General features: G+C 38.5%; 1 protein-coding gene across 2 annotated transcripts in view; it reads left to right on the top strand.

Moving 5' to 3' along the window:
• Positions 1–441, top strand: part of CACNA2D3 (calcium voltage-gated channel auxiliary subunit alpha2delta 3) — an 806557-nt gene extending 806116 nt beyond the window's left edge. For both annotated transcript variants that reach the window (XM_059663265.1, XM_059663266.1), the window contains one exon: positions 29–441. The gene's annotated coding sequence lies outside the window, so the exon portion shown is untranslated. The remainder of the gene's footprint in view (positions 1–28) is intronic.
• Positions 442–23175: the final 22734 nt, after the last annotated feature.

Genomic DNA, 23175 nt, shown 5'->3' with positions numbered 1-23175 from the left:
CTCTGACCCACTCTGCCTTTCTCTGCAGGAAAACGCGAGGGAATGTGGGGGTGCACCCAGCCTCCAGGCCAAGATGGTCCTTATCCTGTCCCCTCTGCTTCTGCTGCTCTTCTTAAGGTGACACTGACCGAGATGTTCTCCTGGCATGCTAAATAATGGATAAACTGTGAACCAAAACATGGTGCGACATAGGAGACATGAAATATAGTCCAACCATCAGCATCTCATGATTTTAAACTGTGCGTGATATAAACTCTTAAAGACATGTTGACAAAAATGTTATCTTTTTACTTTGCCAGTCATGTAAATGTGAGTTTGCTACATGATAACCACCCTTCATCAGAAACGGGGCTGCCAGTGGGCAGTGTCCCTTCTGCTTGAAACCCACTGAAACCAATTTAAAACTGTGTACTTTTTAAATAAAGTATATTAAAATCACAACCTCCTTGCTTGGGTTTTATCAGCACTCTATTGCCGAGTGCATGAAAAAGTTACCCATTCCAGACACCAGGAAAGGGGTGGTTGTTGGCAGAGACTTTGCTCTAAAGCAGATTCTAGGCAAATATTTAACAATTGTTTTGATGCTCCAATCTCGGTTATAAAAATATTTACAGAAGGAAATAAAAATATCATCTACATGGGAAAATTTATGACATAGAATCCTGAATTTTATTGAACTGAACTTCAATAGAAATCATAATATGGATGAGAACACATGCTCCCATAATATGCAAGTTTTGAACTATTTGGCATTGGGAATAAAGAAGTCATAAATCCTAGGAATTCATTGTGAGAAGGCTTGAAGAAGGAAAGGAACAATGACTACAAATGACTCCCAAGCTTATTGCTTGAGCATTTGGCTTCTGGCTTTCCCCATAAACAAGAGATGAAATTAGATCTCAAATATTACAAGATGTGAAACTACCCAGACCTGTAAGCATTCCTAAAACCCTGCATCCTGGACCAAAGAAAACAGATTCCATTGTATCACGGTTACCAAATAAAGTGAAATAATTTCCGTGCCTAGGTAGGATCGAGATGCCTTGCTTTGTAGGACAGACATCTAAAGCCATGTGGGAAACACCCCTTAAATCCCTTTTAAAAAACACATTATGCCTTTGATATTTTAGAAAAATTGATGTGATCATACTACTTTATACTAAAATGATTCCAATATTTATAGGAATACCAATACTACCTTGTGGTACTTCTTTAAATTAACAATATGACAATGTTATAACTTGCCAAGCTGCCAAAATTTAACAACAATGGGGCCCTGATATTGTGACCATTGTGGGCATTGATACTGTTCACTTTCGTGCACTAAATAAATGAATTCATGTTGCTCACATAAATTTTAAAATGCATACTATTTGCACAAACCAATTATAATGTAATGTTTTTACAAAAATAACATCTCATGACCAATCATTCTCCATTAAAATTCCAAAGGACTGCAACAATAAGTATATTACATTATAATGCCCATATTTCATGTTAATGATGTAAAATATGTGCAACATAGATATTTATAATTTCACTCCCTATCACATTCTAAAGAGTGGAATGGCATCATTTTGAGTATGTTTGTGACATAAAGACAGCATAGTTGAGTCACACTGTTGACTAGGACATTGTCAAGCATCACCATCATGTAAGTGACCCCCTGCCCAGTACCTCAATGTTTCATCAATGACTTCAAACAACTGGCCACTCTATTGATCTACTTAAATAGCTAATACTTTTCTCCAATGAATTGTGTCAAAAGCAGAAACCTTGATCCCTCTCTACCATACTCTTCTTTGGACTGACTCAGCTCCTCAAACCAAAACCCTGAAGCTGCCCTCCTCCGAGTTTTCCCCTCAGCCCACTGTACAAGGAGTCTCATGAGCTGAATGAATATAAAAACATGACCCAAGTAAATGCTGTTTACAAGAGACCCACCTCAGAACAAAATATACACACAGGATGAGAGTGAAGGGATGGAAAAGAATTTTCCATGCAAATGGAAAAGAAAAAAAAAGCTGGAGTAACGATACTCATATCTGACAAAATAGACTTTAAAATGAAGTCCATCACAATAGACAACAGAGGTCACTACATAATACTAAAGGGATCGATCCAACAAGAGGATATAACCCTGGTAAACATATATGCACCTAATATAGGAACACCTAAATATATACAAAAAACTTCTAGAGGACTTTAATGGAGAAATCGACAACAATACAGTCATAGTAGGGGATTTTAACACCTCTCTGACCTCACTGGATAGATCTTTCAAACAAAAAAATAACAAGGAAACAGAGACTCTTAAAGGACACACTGGGTCAGATAAATTTAATTGATATTTATAGAACATTTCACCCCCCGAAGTAGCAGAATATACATTCTTCTTAAGTGCCCATGGATCATTCACAAAGATAGCCCATATGTTAGGACACCAAACAAATCTCTACAAGTTCAAGAAGGCTGAAATAATATCAAGCATCTTTTCAGATCACAGAAATCAACTACAGTAAAACCACCCCAAAACATTCAAACATATGGAGCCTAAAGAGCATGTTATTAAACAATGAACGGGTTACCAACAAGATCAAGAAAAATAAAAAAACTTTCTGGAAATGAATGAAAATGCCTGCACAATAACCCCAAATCTCTGGGACACAGCAAAAGCAGCCTCAAGAGGGAAGATCATAGCACTACAGGTATATCTCAAAAAAAAACAAGAAAAATCAGCAATGAACTATTTAACCCTACAACTTAAAGAACTAGAAAGAGAACAAGAAAAGCCCAAAGTAGAAGGAAGGAAATAAAAACTAGAGCAGAGATAAGAAAATAGAGACTAAAGAAATAACACAAAAAAATCAATGAAACCAAGAGCTGGTTCTTTGAAAGGATAAACAAAATTGATAAACCATTAGCCAGACTCACCAAGAAACAAAGAAAGAGGACCCAAATAAATCAGAAACAAAAGTGGAGAAGTAACCACCAACACCACAGAAATACAAAGGATATTAAGAAAATACTACGAACAACTATATGCCAACAAGCTGGACAATGTGGATGAAATGGACAAATTCCTAGAGAAATATAATCTCCCAAAACTTAATCAGGAGAAATCAGAAAACCTGAATAGGCCAATAACAACTGATGAAATAGAAGCAGTAATCAAAAAACTCCCAGCAAACAAAAGCCCAGGTCCAGATGGCTTGACAGGGGAGTTTTACCAAACATTCAAAAAAGAACTAACACCTATACTCCTCAAACTATTTCAGAAAATCCAAGAGAAAGGAACACTTCTAAACTCTTTTTATGAGGCCAGCATTATCCTAATTCCAAAATCAGATAAAGACACTACAAAGAAAAAATTACAAGCCAATATACCTAATGAACATAGATGCTACAATCCTCAACAAAATGTTAGCAAATCACATCCAGAAATATGTTAAAAAGATCATACACATGACCAAGTGGGATTAATTCCAAGGATGCAAGGCTGGTACAATATTCACAAATCAATAAACATGATACATCTCAAAAACAAATTAAAAGACCAAAATCACATGATCATATCAATAGATACAGAAAAAGCATTTGACAAAATCCAATGCCCATTTTTGATAAAAACTCTCAGCAAAGTGGGAATAGGGGGAGCATATCTCAACATGATATATGACAAACCTACAGCCAACATTATACTCAAAGGGCAAAAACTAAAAACATTTCCCCTAAGAACAGGAACAAGACAGGGATGTCCATTTTCACCACTCTTATTCAACATAGTACTGGAAGTCCTAGCCACAGTGATCAGACAAGGAGAAATAAAAGGCATCCAAATTGGAAAGGAGGAAGTAAAACTCTTATTATTCGCAGATAACATGATATTGTACATAGAAAACACTAAAGACTCCACCAAAAAACTACTAGATTTAATAAATGAATTTGGCAATGTAGCACGATACAAAATCAACACTCAAAAATCGATGGCTTTATTATACAACAATAATGAATTCTCAGAAAGGGAAACTAAACAATCCCATTTACCATTGCAACAACAACAACAACAAATAAGATACTTAGGAATAAACTTAACCAAGGAGGCAAAAGACCTGTACTCAGTAAACTACAGGACATTGAAAAAAGTGATAGAAGAAGATATAAACAAGTGGAAGAATATACTGTGTTCATAGCTTGGTAGAATCAAATCATTAAAATGTCCATACTATCCAAGGCAATCTACAGATTCAATGCAATCCCTATTAAAATACCAATGGCATATTTCACAGAGCTAGAATACTTCAAAAATTTATATGTAATCAACAAAGACCCCCAAATAGCTGCAGCAATTTTGAGAAGAAAAGTTGGAGGAATCACAATACCAGATTTCAAGTTATACTACAAAGCCATGGTAATCAAAACAGCCTGGTACTGGCACACGAACAGGCATATAGATCAATGGAATAGAACAGAGAACCCAGAAATTTGCCCAAGCCATTATGCTCAATTAATATTTAACAAAAGAGGCAAGAGCATACAATGGAGTCAAGAGAGTCTCTTCAATAAATGGTGGTGAAAAAATTGGACAGATACTTACAAAAAAATGAAACTAGACCACCAACTTACACCATACACAAGAATAAACTCAAAATGGATAAAAGACTTAAATGTAAGTCATGAACTCATAAAAAACCTAGAAGAAACAAAGGCAGCAAAATCTAAGATATCTCTTATAGCAATGTTTACAGATACATCTCCTAAGGCAAAGGAAACTAGGGAGAAAACAAACAAATGGGACTACATCAAAATAAAATGTTTCTGCACAGCAAAAGAAACCGTCAACAAAACAAAAAGAAAGCCCACTGTATGGGAGAACATATTTAGCAACGATACATCTGATAAAGGGTTAATATCCAAAATACATAAGGAAGTCATACAACTTAACAAAAGGAAGACAAACAATCCAATTAAAAAATGGGCAAAGAACCTAAATAGATACTTCTCCAAAGAGGACATACAGATGGCCAAGAGACATGAGAAAATGCTCAAAGTCACTAATCATCTGAGAGATGCAAATCAAAATAATTAGGTACCATCTCACGCCTGTCAGAATGGCTACCTACCATCAATAAATCACCAAATGACAAGTGCTAGATATAGAGAAAGGGGAACCCTAGTACACTGCTGGTGGGAATGCAGACTGGTGCAACTATTATGGAAAACAGTATGGAGTTTCCTCAAAAAATTAAATATGAATCTGCCATTTGATCTGGTGATCCCACTTCTAGGAATATATCCTAAGAAATCTAAAGCACCAATCAGAAATAATGTATGCACCCCTATGTTCATAGCAGCACAATTTAAAATAGCCAAGATCTGCTAACAGCTCAAGTGCCCATCAGTAAATGAGTGAATAAAAAAGCTGTGGTACATTTATACCATGGAATACTATGCAGCAATAAAAAAGAAGAATCTCTTACCCTTTGAGACAGCATGGAGAGACCTGGAGAGGATCATGCTAAGAGAAATAAGTCAGTCAGAGAATGACAAGTATCACAATGATTGCACTCATATGTGTAATCTAAGTAACAAAGTATACTGATGAACAGAATGGACCCAGAGACATGGAAGCATAGAACAGAATGCGGAATCTCAGAGGGAAGGTGGGGAGGGTGGGTGGGTGGAAGGTAATCAACCAAGCACCTTGAATGCATAACCCATGGACACAGACAAAAGGGTGCTGAAGGCCTGGGCCGGGGAGGCGGGGAGGTGGGGATGGGAATGGGAGAAAAAAGGGGACATATGTAACACTTCCAACAATAAAGAATTATTTTTTAAAAAAGATGGCCAGGCTATGTTGTCTTTTATGTTGCATGGATAGCCTTAACTTAAATATGGATTACAACAAATTATTTTACCTAATAATGTAATTATTTCTCAAGGGGCTTAGGCTAATATTGGTTTAACTGTGTTTTATTTCTTTGTTTCTTTAATTAACACGCTTTATTTTTTAGAGCAGTTTAGGAACACAACAAAACTGAGTGGAAAGTACTCTCAAAATGTTCTTCATGCTCATAATTCTCATTTAAATAGATAACAATGAAATTGTTAAGATAATAAACACATTTGTCTTCCATTTAAATAAAATAGATAGATAGATAGATAGATAGATAGATAGATAGATAGATAGATAAAATACGTACTTGTCTGATTAACCCCTGTGATCCACACAACAAACCTAGGGAGTGGATGTGACTGTAGGTGAAGAAACAAGGTCACAAGGAGAGAAAGTCACTTTCCCAAGGTCAAAGTGGCAGAACTGGAATTTGAACCCAGGCTATTTGGCTCCAAAGTTTGGGTATTCAGTCAATCAAATATCCAATGAATGAAGAATGAGCAACAATCTTGTATGCTACACCTCAGCATGTCCCAACCACTGACATTATTGTCACTTCCCCAAACTGCCGGGCCTCCACTCCCTGCTTTCTAATTCAAGCCTGTCAGCTCACCTCCCTGCTACTATTCCTGTTTTCCCACCCCCAGGCCACTCTGCTGTCCATTTGCTCTGCTGTATCTTCACTTCTCCCTTAATCTAGCTAAGAGCCCGAAATCCACAACTGCAGTATTATGGTTACCTCTGCTGCTGAGCCCACTTGGGTAGACCAGTGGGAGACCCATAAAAATCTCAGCCATTGGTCTCAGCTGGGCCTTCAGCCCAATCCGGAAACATATTCTTCTCTGAGTCAGCCTCTATCCCACAACCCCCAACAAATGTTTCAAACTTCTTCACTCTTCTTAAAACTTAGGCCATCCTGGCTGCCCTACTGATACATATTTCAATTATAAAAGAAAGGTTCTCTGAATGTCACTGAAATTTTAGGAAGCATTATATATAGTATTCAGTGGTACTGCTGGAAATATTGTTACTAATGTATATTGCATCCATTGGTAGAAGAATAGAGGGCAGAATCTACAATTACTAAACTAGCAGCTAATGGCAGAATATAAAATACCAGTATTCTAACTAGTATTATTGTTAGCATTGAAAATGATGTCATATGTGTTGTTAAAAGCAAAAGGCAGATAGTACTGGTTGATATAGGAGAAGGAAAATAGTAAGATGTGCTACAGGATAAAATAATCTAGCAGTAATAATACTGCTATTCAATTTGGAGAGAATTATGCATAGTTTTTCCCTTAGATTGTCAGGTATTGCACACCAAATCCAGTGTTTACCTTCCTGTCCTGGTCATACATGTCCTCTCAGCCACCAGTTCTTGAAGTCCTTTCTTCTCCTAGCCATTGGCCCCCTCCTCTCTGGGTTTTCCTCCGCCTTTCTCAGGTGCTCCTTCTCTTTTTGTTGTTCCTCATCTCTCTACCTTTCATGTTGGCATGTCTTAGCTCTAGCTCTTGGTCTAGGGGCCCCTTCTCTTCTCCATCTCCCTCCCTCCCGAGGTCATCTCCTTAAGTCCCCTAGTTTTAGAGGCAGATGGCTCCCAGGTTCACCTCTCCAGCCCTGACTCCTCCACAGAGCTCCAAACTCAGATACCTACCTGCCACTTCACCTACCCACTGGATGTATTAGAAGCATCTCAATTTTGATGTGTCCCAGATAGATTTCTGTGCTTTCCCCTTCAATCCTGCGACTTCCCGTTTTCTCATCTCAGTACATAGGCTCACCAGCCCCAGCCTCACCACCCAGTGACATAACGCAAATGCTTGAACGCCCCTTACTCCTCTCTTCCTCACCCCACACTCAGTCCCCCAGAAAGTCCTGCTGACTATCCCCCAACAAAACATTCAAATTTCCCCACTATGTTCCATCTCTACCACTAACCTTAGTACAAGCCATGAGAACCTTGCCACAGAACAACTGAAATAGCCTACTCAGCCGTGTCTGTGCTGTTCCTCACTGCCCTCACCGCCTACCTCTGGATTCATTTTCCTCATACAAGACACGTCAAGTTGTGTAACTTTGCTTTTCTTTCATCGGAGACTTACTTATGTCCCCATGTTATTTCAAAATGCCTAAAAATAAAAGATGGCTTGATGGGTGAATATAAATATGGCTATAGCTAGGTATGATTTAAAAATACAGTAAAATATTCATTATGAATTTAGATGATAGATGGGAGTTCAAATGTAAAATTCTTTCAACTGTTTTGTGTATTTGAAATATTTTATAATAAAATTCTGGGAAAACAAAGTTTAATCTTATTATGTACTCAAGGGCAAAAATATCCAAGCTCTGAAATTCTATAACCTTGCCTGCATTCTGATCCAACCTTCCAGCCACCCTCACTTCTACTTAAAAAATGTTTCTTTCCTTCCTCCTTCATTACTTTCACACACTAGCCTTGTTTCTGCCTCAGGGCCTTGACACTGGCTGTTCTTCAGCCTGGAATGCTCTTCCCTAGGGTCTTCTTGTAGCTGGCACCTTTTTTATCATTCAGGTCTCAATTGATGTGTTACCTCCTAAGGGAGGCCTTTCTTGGTCATTGAAACCAAATATTCATCCAGGAAGTGCCTATCATGTACCTCTATTTTATTTTCATTGGAGCCCTTATCATTACTTACACTGTTCTGTTTCCTTCATTGTCTATCTTCACTGATAAAAATATGTTCTATTAAAAACAGGAATTTGGCCCCGGCCGATTTGGCTCAGTGGATAGAGCGTCGGCCGGTGGACCAAAGGGTCCCGGGTTCGATTCTGGTCAAGAGCAAGCACCTTGGTTGCAGGCTCCTCCCTGGCCCGGGCCCTGGTCAGGGCGCATGTAGGAGGCAACCAATTGATGTGTTTCTCTCAGATCTATGTTTCTCTCTGTCTTTCCCTCTCTCTTCCACTCTCCCTAAAAATCAATGGAAAATATCTTTAGGTGAGGATTAACAATAAACAAACAAACAAACAAACAAACAAACAAACAAACAGGAATTTGATGTCTTGACTCTCATGCCCCAGTACTCATTAAATGTCTGTTTGTGAATGAGTAATTGTTACAACAACCACTGTGAAGTAGATAGAAACATATCCTCATTATACACATGAGGCTTAACTTCCATGGCCTCAGTCACCTTATTTCTAAAGCAGGTATATCAATACCTACATCATTGTTGAGCAATTCCAGGGCTTGCATTCAAAATAGCATTTTTGAAATCACTACCTCAAAGAGATATCTGTACCTCATCTTTATTGCAACATTACTACAATAGCCACGAGAAGGAAATAACCTAAGTATAAGTCTACAGATGAATGGATAAAGAAGATGTGGGATCCTCAACTCTCGAAGGTTTTCTCTTAAAATGAAAGTTCTTTCTTAGTACAGTTTAGTATCCAGTGAATCCAAAAGATCTGAAGGACAGCTCTGAGGTAAAGCCAACCAGAAGAAGCCAACCTGCCCCAACCAAGGAGTGATAATAGTAACAGGAGCAATAAGAAGAAAACAGGAAGCGACATTTGTTATGTGCTTATAATGTCCCCAGCATGTCATTAGCATTTGGTTCACAATGGCTGCTGTAGTGGCAAGTGTAGGGCAGAAGTGCTTGATCTGGTTTCAAAACCCTCCAGCCTACCCACCTCTGACACCAACTTGACAGGAGGAAGCCTGATCTTCCTTCCAGCTTTTGCCATCTCTCCTAGGCATTTGTGCCCACCATGCAGCAAGCTCAGCCCTGAGGTCTGACTGTGTGGGTCCCATCCCAGGACTAGAGAGGAAGTCCCTTGAAGGGAGGAGAGACCCGTGGTTCTGTGTCCCATTGCCCACACAGTGGCTGGGGGCAGAGAGAAAGACCACAAGGTACCTTCAGTTAATCACCTAGTCCCATCCACCTCTCTTTATGTCCTACACACCTGGTCCCTCCCTTACTATCTGCTTCAAGCCGTTGTCACTCCTCACTGAAGGGACAGCCTCCCAGCCAAGCTGCCTCAGCTTCTTATCTGGAGGAGCAAGGATGTGCAAAGTAAATCTTTGGGTTATATTGGTGGGAATTTGAGTCCTGGCTTTTCTGTTTACTGAGTAAACTCAGTAGTTTGGATTATTTTCTTAACCTATCTGAAATGTGGTCTTCTCACATGGAAACAGGTATAATAAAAGACATCCTTATAGGACAAGTATAGGGAGAAAATGTCATGGAGGTCAAGTGTAAAGGTAGTGCCTGGCACACAGGAAGTGCTCACTAAAATCACCCATTATTCAAATTCATGGTATAGATTCTATACAATCGAAATAACAGTCATCTTGAATTATTCCATTTTTCTGTTTAAAAATCTCAAGGGGCTCCCTCATGTCCACACACACACACACACACACACTCAAACACACAAAAGCTCAAAGACCTTAGCTTGTGGTCATGCTCTGACTCACCACATCTTCCCAGGATTCACACGAGAACCAGCTCTTGGGCATTCCATCCATGCTGTCCACAGGCACATGATGACACAGAGGTCCTTGTCTGAACCTCACATTTCTCTCTTTCCAAATCTCAAATAAAAATTCCAGCCATATGGTGGGCATCTTAAGTGAATGCAGACCATTACCCCATGGAAGCGTATGAAACCCATTTCAGTGAAAGCACGTGGCAGGAGGCCTGACAAACACCACGAAACCTCTCCTAATGAATTGCAGTTTGGACATGAGGCTGTTTTTTTGGTTTCAGAAAAAAATGAAATTATTTTAAGAGCTGATGATAGAAAATTAGCTTGGTGTGGGGAAGGGGAAGATGCTGCTATTCATGAAAGGACAGGTCTTTGGAATAAAACTTTTAAACCCACCAGAATTATAGTGCAACCTTTGTTTGTAAACTCCTACAATTATGGGTTTAGATTAATTCGAGTTGAGTCCTTTCCAGTTACCATTAACCTACCACTTGAATCCATTATGCAATCATGACTCAGTAAGTCCTTCAGCATACCACTTTCAAACACGATGGGAATTAGACAGACTTTGTAAATATTTAAAATTGCCAGTTTAAAATTAATTTGACTCATTTGCTTGCTGGTTGCCAGCAATTTATGAGAGTTGGAGCTTTTTCTGTAATTCTAGATATCATTCATGAGTTTTTTAAACAATTCATTTGGAAAAATCATAGGGTGGAACTTGGTTTCTCCATTGTTATGAGTATTTCCATTTCTCCAATTCCTTGCCAATACTTATTATTATGTTCTTTTTATTATAGCAATCCTAGTGGGTGTTAAGTAGTATCTCACTGGGGCTTTGATTAGCATTTCCCTGATGGTTAATAATGTTGAGCATCTTTTCATGTGCTTATTGGCCATTGGTATATTTTCTTTGGAGAAATGTCTAAATCCTTTGCCCATTTTTCAAAATTGGGTTATTTGTCTTTTTATTGTTGGATTATAGCAGTACTTTATATATACTACTTATAAGTGCCTTCTCAGATACATAATTTGCAAATATTTTTGTGCATTCTGTGGGTTGTCTATTTTGTTTATTTGTTAAATGGTAAACTATGTTGCTTCCTCCCTAGAATTTCGGGCATCTATCTGGCTTACAAAAATTTTTCACATTTCTCTGTGGATGTTTCTAAGAATTTTAAACCTCTTAGGTCCAAAACTGAATTTTGCATCCACTTTTACTCTATACCAGATTCACTTTATAAGTATTTTCAAGTCAGCCAACTGGTCAACCAAGGCAGACACCAACTCTTCTTAAATCTTCTCTCTTCTCATCATCCACCTCAGGTTTTGTCAAAAACTAAGCAATGTTTCATTTCTGCCTGCATTCAGATCTTTGAAATCCTGATCCATCCACTATCAAAGCCTAGGTCATGTTTTAATCCTGCCTCTTCTGTACTCTTTCAACAGCATAATTCATACCCTTGCCTCCAGTCCAGCCCTTTGAAATGCTAACGGAATGATGGCACTCCCATCAGACACTACAGACTAATGGTAACAAGTGCTAGTTCTGAAACCCAACTTTCCTAGTTTAAATCCTGGCTCTTCCATTTAACCTCTGTTCCTAAATTTCACATCTGTAAAATGAGGAATGATAATAGTCCCTATTTCATAGAGTTGTGTAAGGATTAAATTGTTATATAAAAAGCACTATAACCCATTTCAGCCCAATCCCCTGTCCCAGTACAGAGCCACATACCAGTGCTTGCTCTGCCCCAGGCACATACATAATCTTCGGCTGGCACAGGCTCTGCCCCCTGGCACAGAAAGAGCCTTCAGGCCAGCATGGGCTCCCACCCACTCACACAGTCAGAGTCTTCAGACTGGTGCATGCCCTACCCTTGGCCCAGGTCAGAGCTGCTGGTGCAACCTGGTGTGCCCAGCCACAGGTCACAGAACCATGCTGAATGTGCGCTGCCTTGGGTGCCAGGATCGCATAGTGAATTGGATGCCAGAGGGTCCTGGGCCCTCACAGGGAATTGCACACCAGAGAAACTGTACATGCACCCCCACTGACCCCGAGAATCTGCAGTGGACAATGGAGGGACCAGAACCAGGGGGAGAAGGGAGTACAACTCAGAGTAGTGACAATAAAGGTGTGAAACTCAAGGCAGACCCAACCTTCCATTTAGCAAGTCCCAGATCATTGAACCACTAGGGGCTTCAACCCCTCAGACCCCAAGCAGAGAGCCCAGGGCCAGAAAGAGATAGGATAAAAGGGGGAGACAAAGAAACAACCCCAACAGAAACAAAAGGAGGAATCACCAGAAAAGAAAATAAATGACATGAAGGTGAGCAATATGTCAGAGAAAGAATTCAGAGTAAGGGTCACAGAGTTCCTAAACCGGTTAGATCAGAAAATTACCAATATATGTCAGAATTAAGAGGAAATGAAGAATGCTATAGCTAAAATAATAAACACAATGGAAGGTTTCAACAGTAGACTAGAAGAAGCAGAGGATCGAATTAGTGAGAAGACAGGGTAGAAAAACACACCCAATCTGAACAGCAATTGGAGAAAAAAATTAGAAAGCAGGAGGAGAGCTTAAGGGAGTTTTAAGACAACATGTAACAAAGTAAAATCCATATAATAGGGGTGCCAGAAGGACAAGAAGAGGAGCAAGTATTAGAAAACCCATTTGAAGAAATAATGACAGAAACTTCCCTGATTTGGGGAAGAAAATAGTCACACACGCACAGAGAGTCCCAAACAAGATGAACCCACCAAGACATGTCATAATGGCAAATGTTAATAATAAAGAGAGAATCTTAAGGGCTGCAAGAGAGAGACAGGGGGTAACCTACAAGGGATATACCATTAGATTATCAAATGATTTCTCAACAGTAACACATCAGGCCAGAAGGGAATGGAATGAAGTATATAAAGTGATGCAAAACAAGGGACCGAATCCAAGAATATTCTATCCAGCAAGGCTATCATTCAATATTGAAGGGAAAATCAGGAGCTTCGCGGACAAAAATAGGCTAAGGTAGTTTATCACTACCATGCCAGAAATGCAAGAAATGCTAAAGGGACTGTTGCAAAAAGAAGAATTAGAAAGGGAAGAAGGAACACAGGCATAAAGAATAAAAATGGCTACAAACAAGTACTTATCAATAATAACCTTAAATGTAAATGGGTTAAATGCTCTAATCAAAAGACATTGAGTGGCTAAATGGATAAGAAAACATGACCCATACATATGCTGTTTACAAGAGACCCTCCTCAGAACAAGGGAATCACACTGACTGAAAGTGAAGGGATGGAAAAGTATTTTTCAGGCAAACAGAAATGAAAAAAAAAGCAAAACTTATATCTGACAAAATAGACTCAAAGTGAAGGCCATAATAAGAGATAAGGAAGGAAATTTCATAATACTAAAGGGATCGATACAACAAGAGGATATAACTCTGGTAAACATATATGTACCCAATGCAGGAGCATCCAAATACATAAAATACTTCTGGAAGGTCAAAGGAGAGATAGACAGCAATACAATCATAGTACGGGTCTTTAATACCCCATTGACATCACTGGATAAATCTTCAAGACAAAAAATCAACAAAGAAACAGCAATTCTAAATGACTCACTAGATCAGATGGACTTAATTGACATCTTCAGAACATTTCACCCCAAAGCTACGGGATATATGTTCTTCTTAAGTGCACATGGGACAGTTTCAAAGATAGACAACATATTAGGACACAGCCTAAGTCTCTCTACACATTCAAAAAGATTGAAATAATATCAAGCATCTCTTCAGATCACAATGGCATAATATTAGAAATTAACTACAATAAAAATAAAAATATTCAAACACTTGGAGGCTAAATAGCATGTTATTAAACAATAATTGGGTTATCAAAGAAGAAATAAAAAACATCCTGGAAACAAATGACAATGAAAACACAACAATCCAAAATCTAGAGGACACAGTGAAAACAGTCCTGAGAGGGAAGTTCATAGCATTACAGGCTTACCTAAAAAAACAAAACCAAAAAAAAAAAAACAAACAAAAAAAAAAACGACCAGGAAAAACTGGTAATTAATTATCTAACATCTAACCCTACAACTTAAAGAATTAGAAAGAGGGCAACATGAAAAATCCAAAGTGAGCAGAAGGAAGGAAATAATAAAGATCAGAGTGGAAATAAATGACATAGAGACCAAAGAAATCAATACAAAAGATCAATAAAACCAAGAGCTGGTTCTTGGAAAGGATAAACAAGATTGATGAACCTCTAGCCAGGTCACCACAAAGCAAAAAGAGAGGATCTAAATAATCAAATTCAGAAATGAAAGAGGCAAAATAACAACCGACCCCACAGAAGTACAAAGGACTGTAAAAAAAAAAAAATACTATGAACAACTCTATTCCAACAAACTGGACATATTTCTAGAAAAATATAATCTTCCAAAACTGAATCAGGAAGAATAAAAAAATCTGAATAGGCCAATAACTATGGAGGAAATTGAAGCAGTCTTTAAAAAACTTCCAGCAAACAAAAGTCCTGGGCTGGATGGCCTTGTATGGTAGTTTTACCAAACATTCAAAGAAGAACTAAAATATACCCTCCTCAGACTATTCCAAAAAATTCAAGAGGAAGGAACACTTCTAAACTCTTTCTATAAAGCCAGCATTACCCTAATACTAAAACCAGATAAACACACTACAAAGAAAGAGAATTACAGGCCAATATCCCTGATGAACATAGATGCTAAAATCTTCAACAAAATTCTAGCAAATTTGATCTAGCTTCACATTAGAAAGATCATACACCATGACCTTTTTATTGATTTTATTGATTTTTATTTATGATTTATTTTGGGGATGCAAGGCTGGTACAATATTCACAAATTAATAAACGTGATACATCACATAAATAAATTGAGAGATAAAAATCACAATTATATCAGTTAATGCAGAAAAGGCATTTGATACCCTTTCTTGATAAAAACTCTCAGCAAAGTGGGAATAGAGGGATCATACCTCAATGTAATAAAAGCCTTCTATGACAAACCTACGCCCAACATCATACTCAATGAGCAAAAACTAAAATCATGTCCCATAAGAACAGGGACAAGACAGGGATGTCCACTTTTACCAGTCTGTTTGACATAGTACTGGAAGTGCTAGCCATAGCAATCAGAGAAGAAGAAGAAATAAAAGGCATCCAAATTGGAAAAGAAGAAGTAAAACTCATTATTCACAGATGAAACGATATTGTACATAGAAAACCCTAAAGACTCCATCTAGGAGTCTACTCGACTTAATAAATGAATTGGGCAATGTAGCAGGATTCAAAATTAACACCGAGAAATCTATGGCTTTTTTATACACTAATAATGAACTCACAGAAAGAGAAACTAAAAAATAACAACAATCCCATTTACCAATGCAACAAAAAATTAAGATATCTAGGAATAAACTTAACTAAGGAGGTAAAAGGCCTGTACTCAGAAAACTACAGGACATTGAAAAAAGAGATAGAGGAAGACATAAACAAATGGAAGAACATACCATGTCCATGGATTGGTTGAATCAACATCATTAAAATATCCATACTACCCAAAGCAATCTATAGATTCAATTCAATCATCATTAAAATACCAATGGCATATTTCACAAACCTAGAACAAACTCTTCAAAAATTTATTCGGAATAAAAAAAAGATCCCAAATAGCTGCACCAATCCTGAGGGAGAAGAACAAAGTTGGAGGGATCTCAATACCAGATATCAAGCTATATTACAAAGCCACTGTTCTCAAGAACAGACATATAGACCAGTGGAACAGAACAGAGAACCCAGAAATAGACCCAAGCTATTATGCTCAATTAATATTTGACAAAGGAGGCAAGAGCATACAATGGAGTCAAGAGAGTCTCTTCAATAAATGGTGTTGGAAAAACTGGACAGATACTTGCAAAAAAATGAAACTAGATCACCAGCTTACACCATACACAAACATAAACTCAAAATGGATAAAGGACTTAAATATAAGATGGGAAACCATAAAAATCTTAGATAAATCCATAGGCAGCAAAATATCAGACATATGTCATAGCAGTATCTTTACCGATATAGCTTCTAGGACAAAGGAAACTAAGGAGAAAATAAACAAATGGGACTATATCAACATCAAAAGCTTCTGCACAGCAAAAGAAACTATCAACAAAACAACAAGAAAGCCCACTGCATGGGAGAACATATTTGCCAATGTTATATCCGATAAGGGGTTAATCTCCAAAATTTATAGGGAACTCATACAACTTAACAAAAGGAAGATAAACAATCCAATCAAAAAATGGGCAAAAGACCTAACTAGACACCTTTCAAAAGTGGACATACAGAAGGCCAAGAGACATATGAAAACATGCTCAAAGTCACTAATTATCTGAGAGATACCATCAGAATGGCTATCATCAACAACTCAACAAACAACAAGTGCTGGCAAGGATGTGGAGAAAAGGGATCCCTCATGCACTGCTGGTGGGAATACAGACTGGTGCAGCCACTGTGGAGAACAGTATGGAGTTTCCTCAAAAAACTAAAAATGGAACTCCCATTTGACCCAGTGATCCCACTTCTAGGAATATATCCCAAGAAACTAGAAACATCAATTAGAAAGGATATATGTACCCCTATGTTCATAGCAGCACAATCCACCATAGCTAAGATTTGGAAACAACCTAAGTGCCCGTCAGCAGATGAGTGGATTAAAAAAACTGTGGTACATCTGTACAATGGAATACTACACTGCTGTAAAAAAGAAAGAATTCTTACGATTTGCAATGGCATGGATGGACATGGAGGGCATTATGCTAAGTGAAATAAGCCAGTCAGAGAAAGATAAATATCATATGATCTCACTCATTTGTAGACTATAAAGAACAACAAAAACTGATGAACAAAAACAGAGCCAGAGACATAGAAGCATCGAACACACCATTAAACCTCAGAGAGAAGGCAGGGGAAGGGGGGAAGTGGGGTAAACAATCAACCAAAGGACTTGTATGCATGTATATAAGCATAACCAATGGACACAGACACCCTAGTGGGATGAGGGCATGTTCTGGGGGGTGGGAGTGGCCAGGGAGAGGTCAATGAGGAAAAAGGAGACATAGGTAATACTTTAAACAATAAAGAATTTAAATGCCAAATTAATTAATTAATTAATTAATTAAATAAAAAGCGCTATAAAAAGTGCCTGGTATATAACAAGCATTCGATAAATGTTAGCTAATATTGTTATTAGAATTAGTTCCTCTTTTGCCATTAATTAAATCTTTCCCAAGGCTTTGCTAACCTATGGAATAAAGTTGAAATATGTTGCTTTAGTACATGATACACTCCACTATCTGCAATGTGAGCCGAGACCACAAAATCCTTGCATTTTCAGAATGTGCTATGGAATTTAGAATTATCAGGTGTGACTTCTTTCCAGGTGGTGTTGCTTTGTTACTACTGCAGAACATGTACGAAGAGCTTACTCCTGACCCGGCAGAATGCTTAGCACTTTCTATGCACTACACGCCTTAATTCTCACAACTGCCTTATAAGGCAGTTAGTATTGCTATGCCCAACTTCATAGCAGGGATAAATGAAAGGGTAAGTCTATTGTCCAAGATCACACAATTAGGAAGTAGAAAAATCTGGATACAGTTCCAAGTCTCTTGGACACCACGTCCCAAACTCCTGGCTCTGCCTCAGATAGTTTCTGAAGGGATGTCCATAGACAGACATTCTCAGAGGCAGTGTGCAAAGGAATTTCAAGTACTTATTTCATATTTGTAATTCCTGAATAGAGCACATCTTCCAGCTGGGAAGTCTATACGCTGTTATCCAGACAGCTGAAAATTCCTGGGACAAAGAAATTTTAAACATAGTTTCTGAAAGCTCTTGCTAAACAGAAGTATTTCTCCTTGGGGGCTCAGTATCTTCCTTTGTTGGCTGGACTATTGCTGATTAACTCACTTGGTGGAAGCAAGCGGGTCTTAGACCCAGCTTTCTCCTTTCCCAGACAGCTCCTCACACATGGTGAAGGATCAGGGGAGAGTATGAGTACTCAGGAAAGTCATCCTCCTCTCCAAGAAGTAACTCAAGGTACTTGGACATTGGCGAGTGCCTCTGGCTGCCATCATAATAAGCAGAGGCAGTGCATTCCTAACTGTGTGCACAGGAGGTCTTCATTATCCGAGGATAATTAGCTCTGGAAAAATGCTACTTAAAATGAATCCGTCAAAAAATAGGAACTAAATTTTCAAAATAAACTGTAAAAAAGTTACTTGAGACTTTAATATAAAAACAAAGCTAGCAATGATGAAAACAAGCTTAATTGATTTAATGTTTAACAAAACAGATCATAATAGAGGGATAAATTAAAATTCTGCCCTCTTAGAAAATATACAATATGAATTGACTGTGTTTTTTCCAGTTGTTCTGACAAATTTGTATAATAGAAAAATTCAACTTGCCTTGAACTTTGCAGTATTATCATAAACTGTCTCTTTTTCAAAATTATTTAAGGATTTCACATTCCTTTTTTAATCCTCATCCAAGAATATGTTCATTGATTTTTGAGAGGGGGAGGAAGAGGGAGGGAAGGAGGATGGGAGGGAGGGAGGGAGGGAAGGAAGGAGGGAGGGAGAAAAGAAACATTGATCAGTTGCCTCCCTCCAGGGGATTGAACCTGCAACCTAGGTATTGTGCTCTGACCTGGAATCAAGCCTGCAACCTTTTGGTGTATGGCACACACTCCAACCAACTGTGCCACACAGGCCAGGGTGTGAGTGTCTTTCTTAATCTTTGTTATTCAAATCATTCTCTTTCAAAGCTCCAGTTATAGCCTCAGTGTGGTTGATTTTTCTCTTTGGTTTAAGTCTGTCCAGTCCTCCTTGGTCCATGGCTTTGAGTATGGCTAACTTGGTTCTTCAATTTTCAGGGACTCCAAGAAATTTTGCATCCTCTGGAAAATTGGCAATTTCATTTTTGTCAGTCATTTGCCTTGCATTTGCTTTGTGTTGTCTGATATTTACATTGCACAGTCAACAACGACAGTGACTGGATGCCTTGCGACAGCAGCTGATGTTAAACGGAGAGGGCTGTGTGAGAGGGGAAGATTTTAAATGGTATTTCTGTGCTATGCCTTTGTTTCCTTATGCAAATTCATAATTTTGGAACCTCTCCTCATACCAATTTCCTTATTGGCATATGGCTTTCCAAATACCATGCACAGATTCACTCTGGACTTGGAGGAGTTAATACTACCTAGAGTTTGCTGAAATCCAGACTCCTTTTCAGGGCCCCCAGGGCCCAGCAGAGTCTCAGGAGCCGCCCCACCATCCTACATCTTTATCCTCATCTCATGCTTTCCCCCCTTGCTCACTCTGCTCCGCCACATTAGCCTTCTGTATTCTTTGCCAAGCCTTTTGTTCATTCCATCTCGAATGACCTTCCCATGGCCAACTTGTCCTTCAGGTGTCAGTTCCATGTCAGCTTCTTGAGGAGACCTGCACTGACCACTCCACCTCCAGAGAAAGCTTTCTCTTCAACCGCCCTTTTGCGACCCTCCTGTTTCTCTCCTCAGGAGCACTTAGTAGAGTAAATAGCAATCTTACTGGTTTCCTCTCTTATTTCTGTCTCTGAAGCCAGGACGCAAGTTCCAGGAGAACAAGGACTTTGCTGAACTCTCTTTAACACGCGCAGAGCCTGCCTTAGTCTTTGCTGGGTGGAAAGCTGCACTTTGCAACTGGTACATGGGGAGAGCTTGAAGTGAGATCACTCAATTTCTCTGATTTGAAGAATTTAATCAAAGCTCTCCCTTGGGTCCATTGAAAGGATCTTTGCTTTTTTTTTTCTGAGATGCCAAAGCCAACTGAAACATTTTAGATTACAGGGAGGACTTCACAGGAAATTTCTCAGGACCAGGGATTATATACAAAGGAAGTTATTAATATATGTATACACCCTGCTCACCTAAGGCTTTTGCCTCATTATCAAATCATTCATTTTCCCACTGAAGAGGAAGAGGGACATGGGAAGCCAGGTAAACGGTTCATTTGGACATGATTTTCATAAACTTCTTTTCCAAGGGCTCTCAGGTTTACTTAAAGGGCAACTTTCCCAAAATTTTAAAGGCTGAATAAAATTGGGAATATCATGAGAAAGATGTTTCATTGTAACTCATGGGCCATAACTGGATGATCCAGATCAGATTCTGGTTGGTGCCAAAGGGAGACAAGTCCCCAAGTCCTTGGAACAAAAGAATGATAAAACTAAACAAGATACAGAAAGATCAGGAATCCACGCTTTCCATTGCTAAGACCTCAGAAACCTATAAAAGCAGTTGTTTTATGGGAACACTTAGCAAAGTATTGCCCAAGTCCATTTTAAAGGCTCAAAATCCTTTGACATATGGCAATCATTATGTGTGCTCAGCTGTCTATCTTGCACAAAGCTTTCTTCTTCCCTCCCCCAAGGAAAGCGTTTCTGAGGCCCTCCATTTACCATATTTTACAAGAAGCACTTAGCAGCGAGTGAGACTCAGAAGCAGTCTCAGGAAGAACAGTCCTAGCTCAGAACTCCAGGAGCACCAGAGCATTTTGTCTCAAGATGGAAGCCTCCAGGCGAAGCTGTTTCAGATTACAAGGGGGCATGCATTCCTGGTTGGGGTTTTTCTTTAGAAAAAGGTTTAATGACTCAGATGTCCGAGGCAGCAACATGAAACATATTGTCTTGCTTGGCCTTTTCCAAAAACAGGAGGATACATGGGTCTCGTTGACTTGTTGGGATGTGTTCGGATTCCTCAAAGATCAGGTGATGAAATGATAAAAAACAAACAACAACAACAACGAAAACACACCACGTCAAGGTGGACTTTTTCAGCTTGCCTTTGTGGTTCCCTTTTGTTTCAGAGGCTTTGCTACATGTCTGAGCACTGGCGCATTCAGGAGAGGGCACTCCTGAGCTCTTGGAAGAGCAGGTGGTCCCTTTCCCCAAAGCCCTCTCCTCCGCTCTTTCTGTGGGAACAGTTGGTACCACATATCCATACTGTATTCTTGGGAAAACCTCCCCAGTCTGTTTTGATGTGGTTCTTCTCAGGAAAATCACCCAAAATGTCCCCAGGGAATAAAAATAGCAGAGTCCAAGTATATAAGGAAATGTAGTCCAGGCTTAGCTCAACTATGGAGGACATAATATGTTCTCTACATTCCTTCTTGATCTTAGCCCAAACCAGGATGGGCGAGACCTACAAGAAACATATGATGCCCCATTTTAGAATTTGCCATCTGTCCATAAAAGCCATCCTCCATACCAAAATGCCTGGAAACAAATTCACATGAAACAGTTGCTTTCCCAAGATGTTGAGAGCGCCTGTTGAGAGAGCACACGACACGCTTTCATGCTCTGCTGGGGGGAGTGTACATTTCGGCACTGTTCTGGGTATCACAGCAGCCCATTAAAATGCATGCTTTCTTCATTCAATTAATTCTACTTCCTACAGCTCTTCCTGAGATTATAACAACAAAAATGGAGGGGCCAGAGACGGTGATTTTCTGATCTTTTTCTCATCTTCTGTCAAATTCAGACTCCAAAAGAAAAATAAATGCAACTCCAAAAAAGCTGAAATGTAGCATGGGGCTTTTGTGAAGATTCCTGGAGCAACGGGAAGGGGGAACTGCGCTGTGCAATGTGCAGCAAAATGATGAATCCTCTTTGGGCATCACCTTCTGGTTTCATGCATCACGTTAGGTGATTACACCCGACTCTCCCTCTCCAGAATCTTCTCCATTCTTCAGCCAGCCCCTCCAAACTTTCCCTGGGTTTCTCTCTTGAGTAATTACTTGTCACTTTTTAAAAAGTTAATTTTTGAAAAGTTAAATTTAAAAAATTAATTTAGGTCATTTTCTTCTTCCAATTCTTTTCTCTATCAATTATCCTCATTAGCACAATGAATTAAGCAGTAAAACTTTTAGAATGCAAGGGGTAAAGGCTGTGAATGCTCACAAAAAAATCTATACTCGTCGCTCATCACTTCTTAAAGATATAAAGACTGAGTATGTATATGTTCTTTGTGGCATTATTTCTAGTAAAAAATTAGAAACAAATAAAATATCTCTTAATTAAGGATTATTTAAATAAATTCTACTAAATCCTTATGACTGAAAGTTACACAGTTGTTAAAATTGTGTTTTTAAGTGATTTTTCATGACTTTGGATATGTACATGGTACAATATTAAGTGGAAAAATAAAAACAAGGTAAAATTAAACTAAACATTATTTTGCAAGTCTGACTAACTATATACCTCCTTACATAGGAAGAAAAAGTAAGGAATTATCCCAACATTGTAAGAGTGGTCATTTTGGACTATGGGATTATGAACACATTTTTTATATTAAATTTTTGTACTTTCCTAGTTTTCTATTTTTTCCATAATTTTCATTGAAGTCTTTTCATGTGCTATACCACTCTAGGTGCTAGAGATACAGGTATTAATAAGCTGCAGACAGTCTGTGTCCTTTTGCATAAAAGCATTTTTAATGCAATACAGTCTTTGAGGGTAGTGTTTCCAATTTAAATTGTTATAATTTTTTTACCTATGAAATCCTCAAATCTGGAGATTACTACACCAAATAATCTTTTAAGGAAATACCTATACACATTCAATAAGTTTCCTACTTTATAAAAATATGTACTCAACAAATTTAAATAATTTAACATGATTCAAGTATTTCTAAAATGCTTAAAGTTAACAATAA

This window comes from Myotis daubentonii, chromosome 14 (genome assembly GCF_963259705.1).
Source record: "Myotis daubentonii chromosome 14, mMyoDau2.1, whole genome shotgun sequence".
Lineage (NCBI taxonomy): Eukaryota > Metazoa > Chordata > Mammalia > Chiroptera > Vespertilionidae > Myotis > Myotis daubentonii.
The sequence above is the reverse complement of the archived record's forward strand: the minus strand, read 5'-3'. Positions and strand labels throughout refer to the sequence as shown.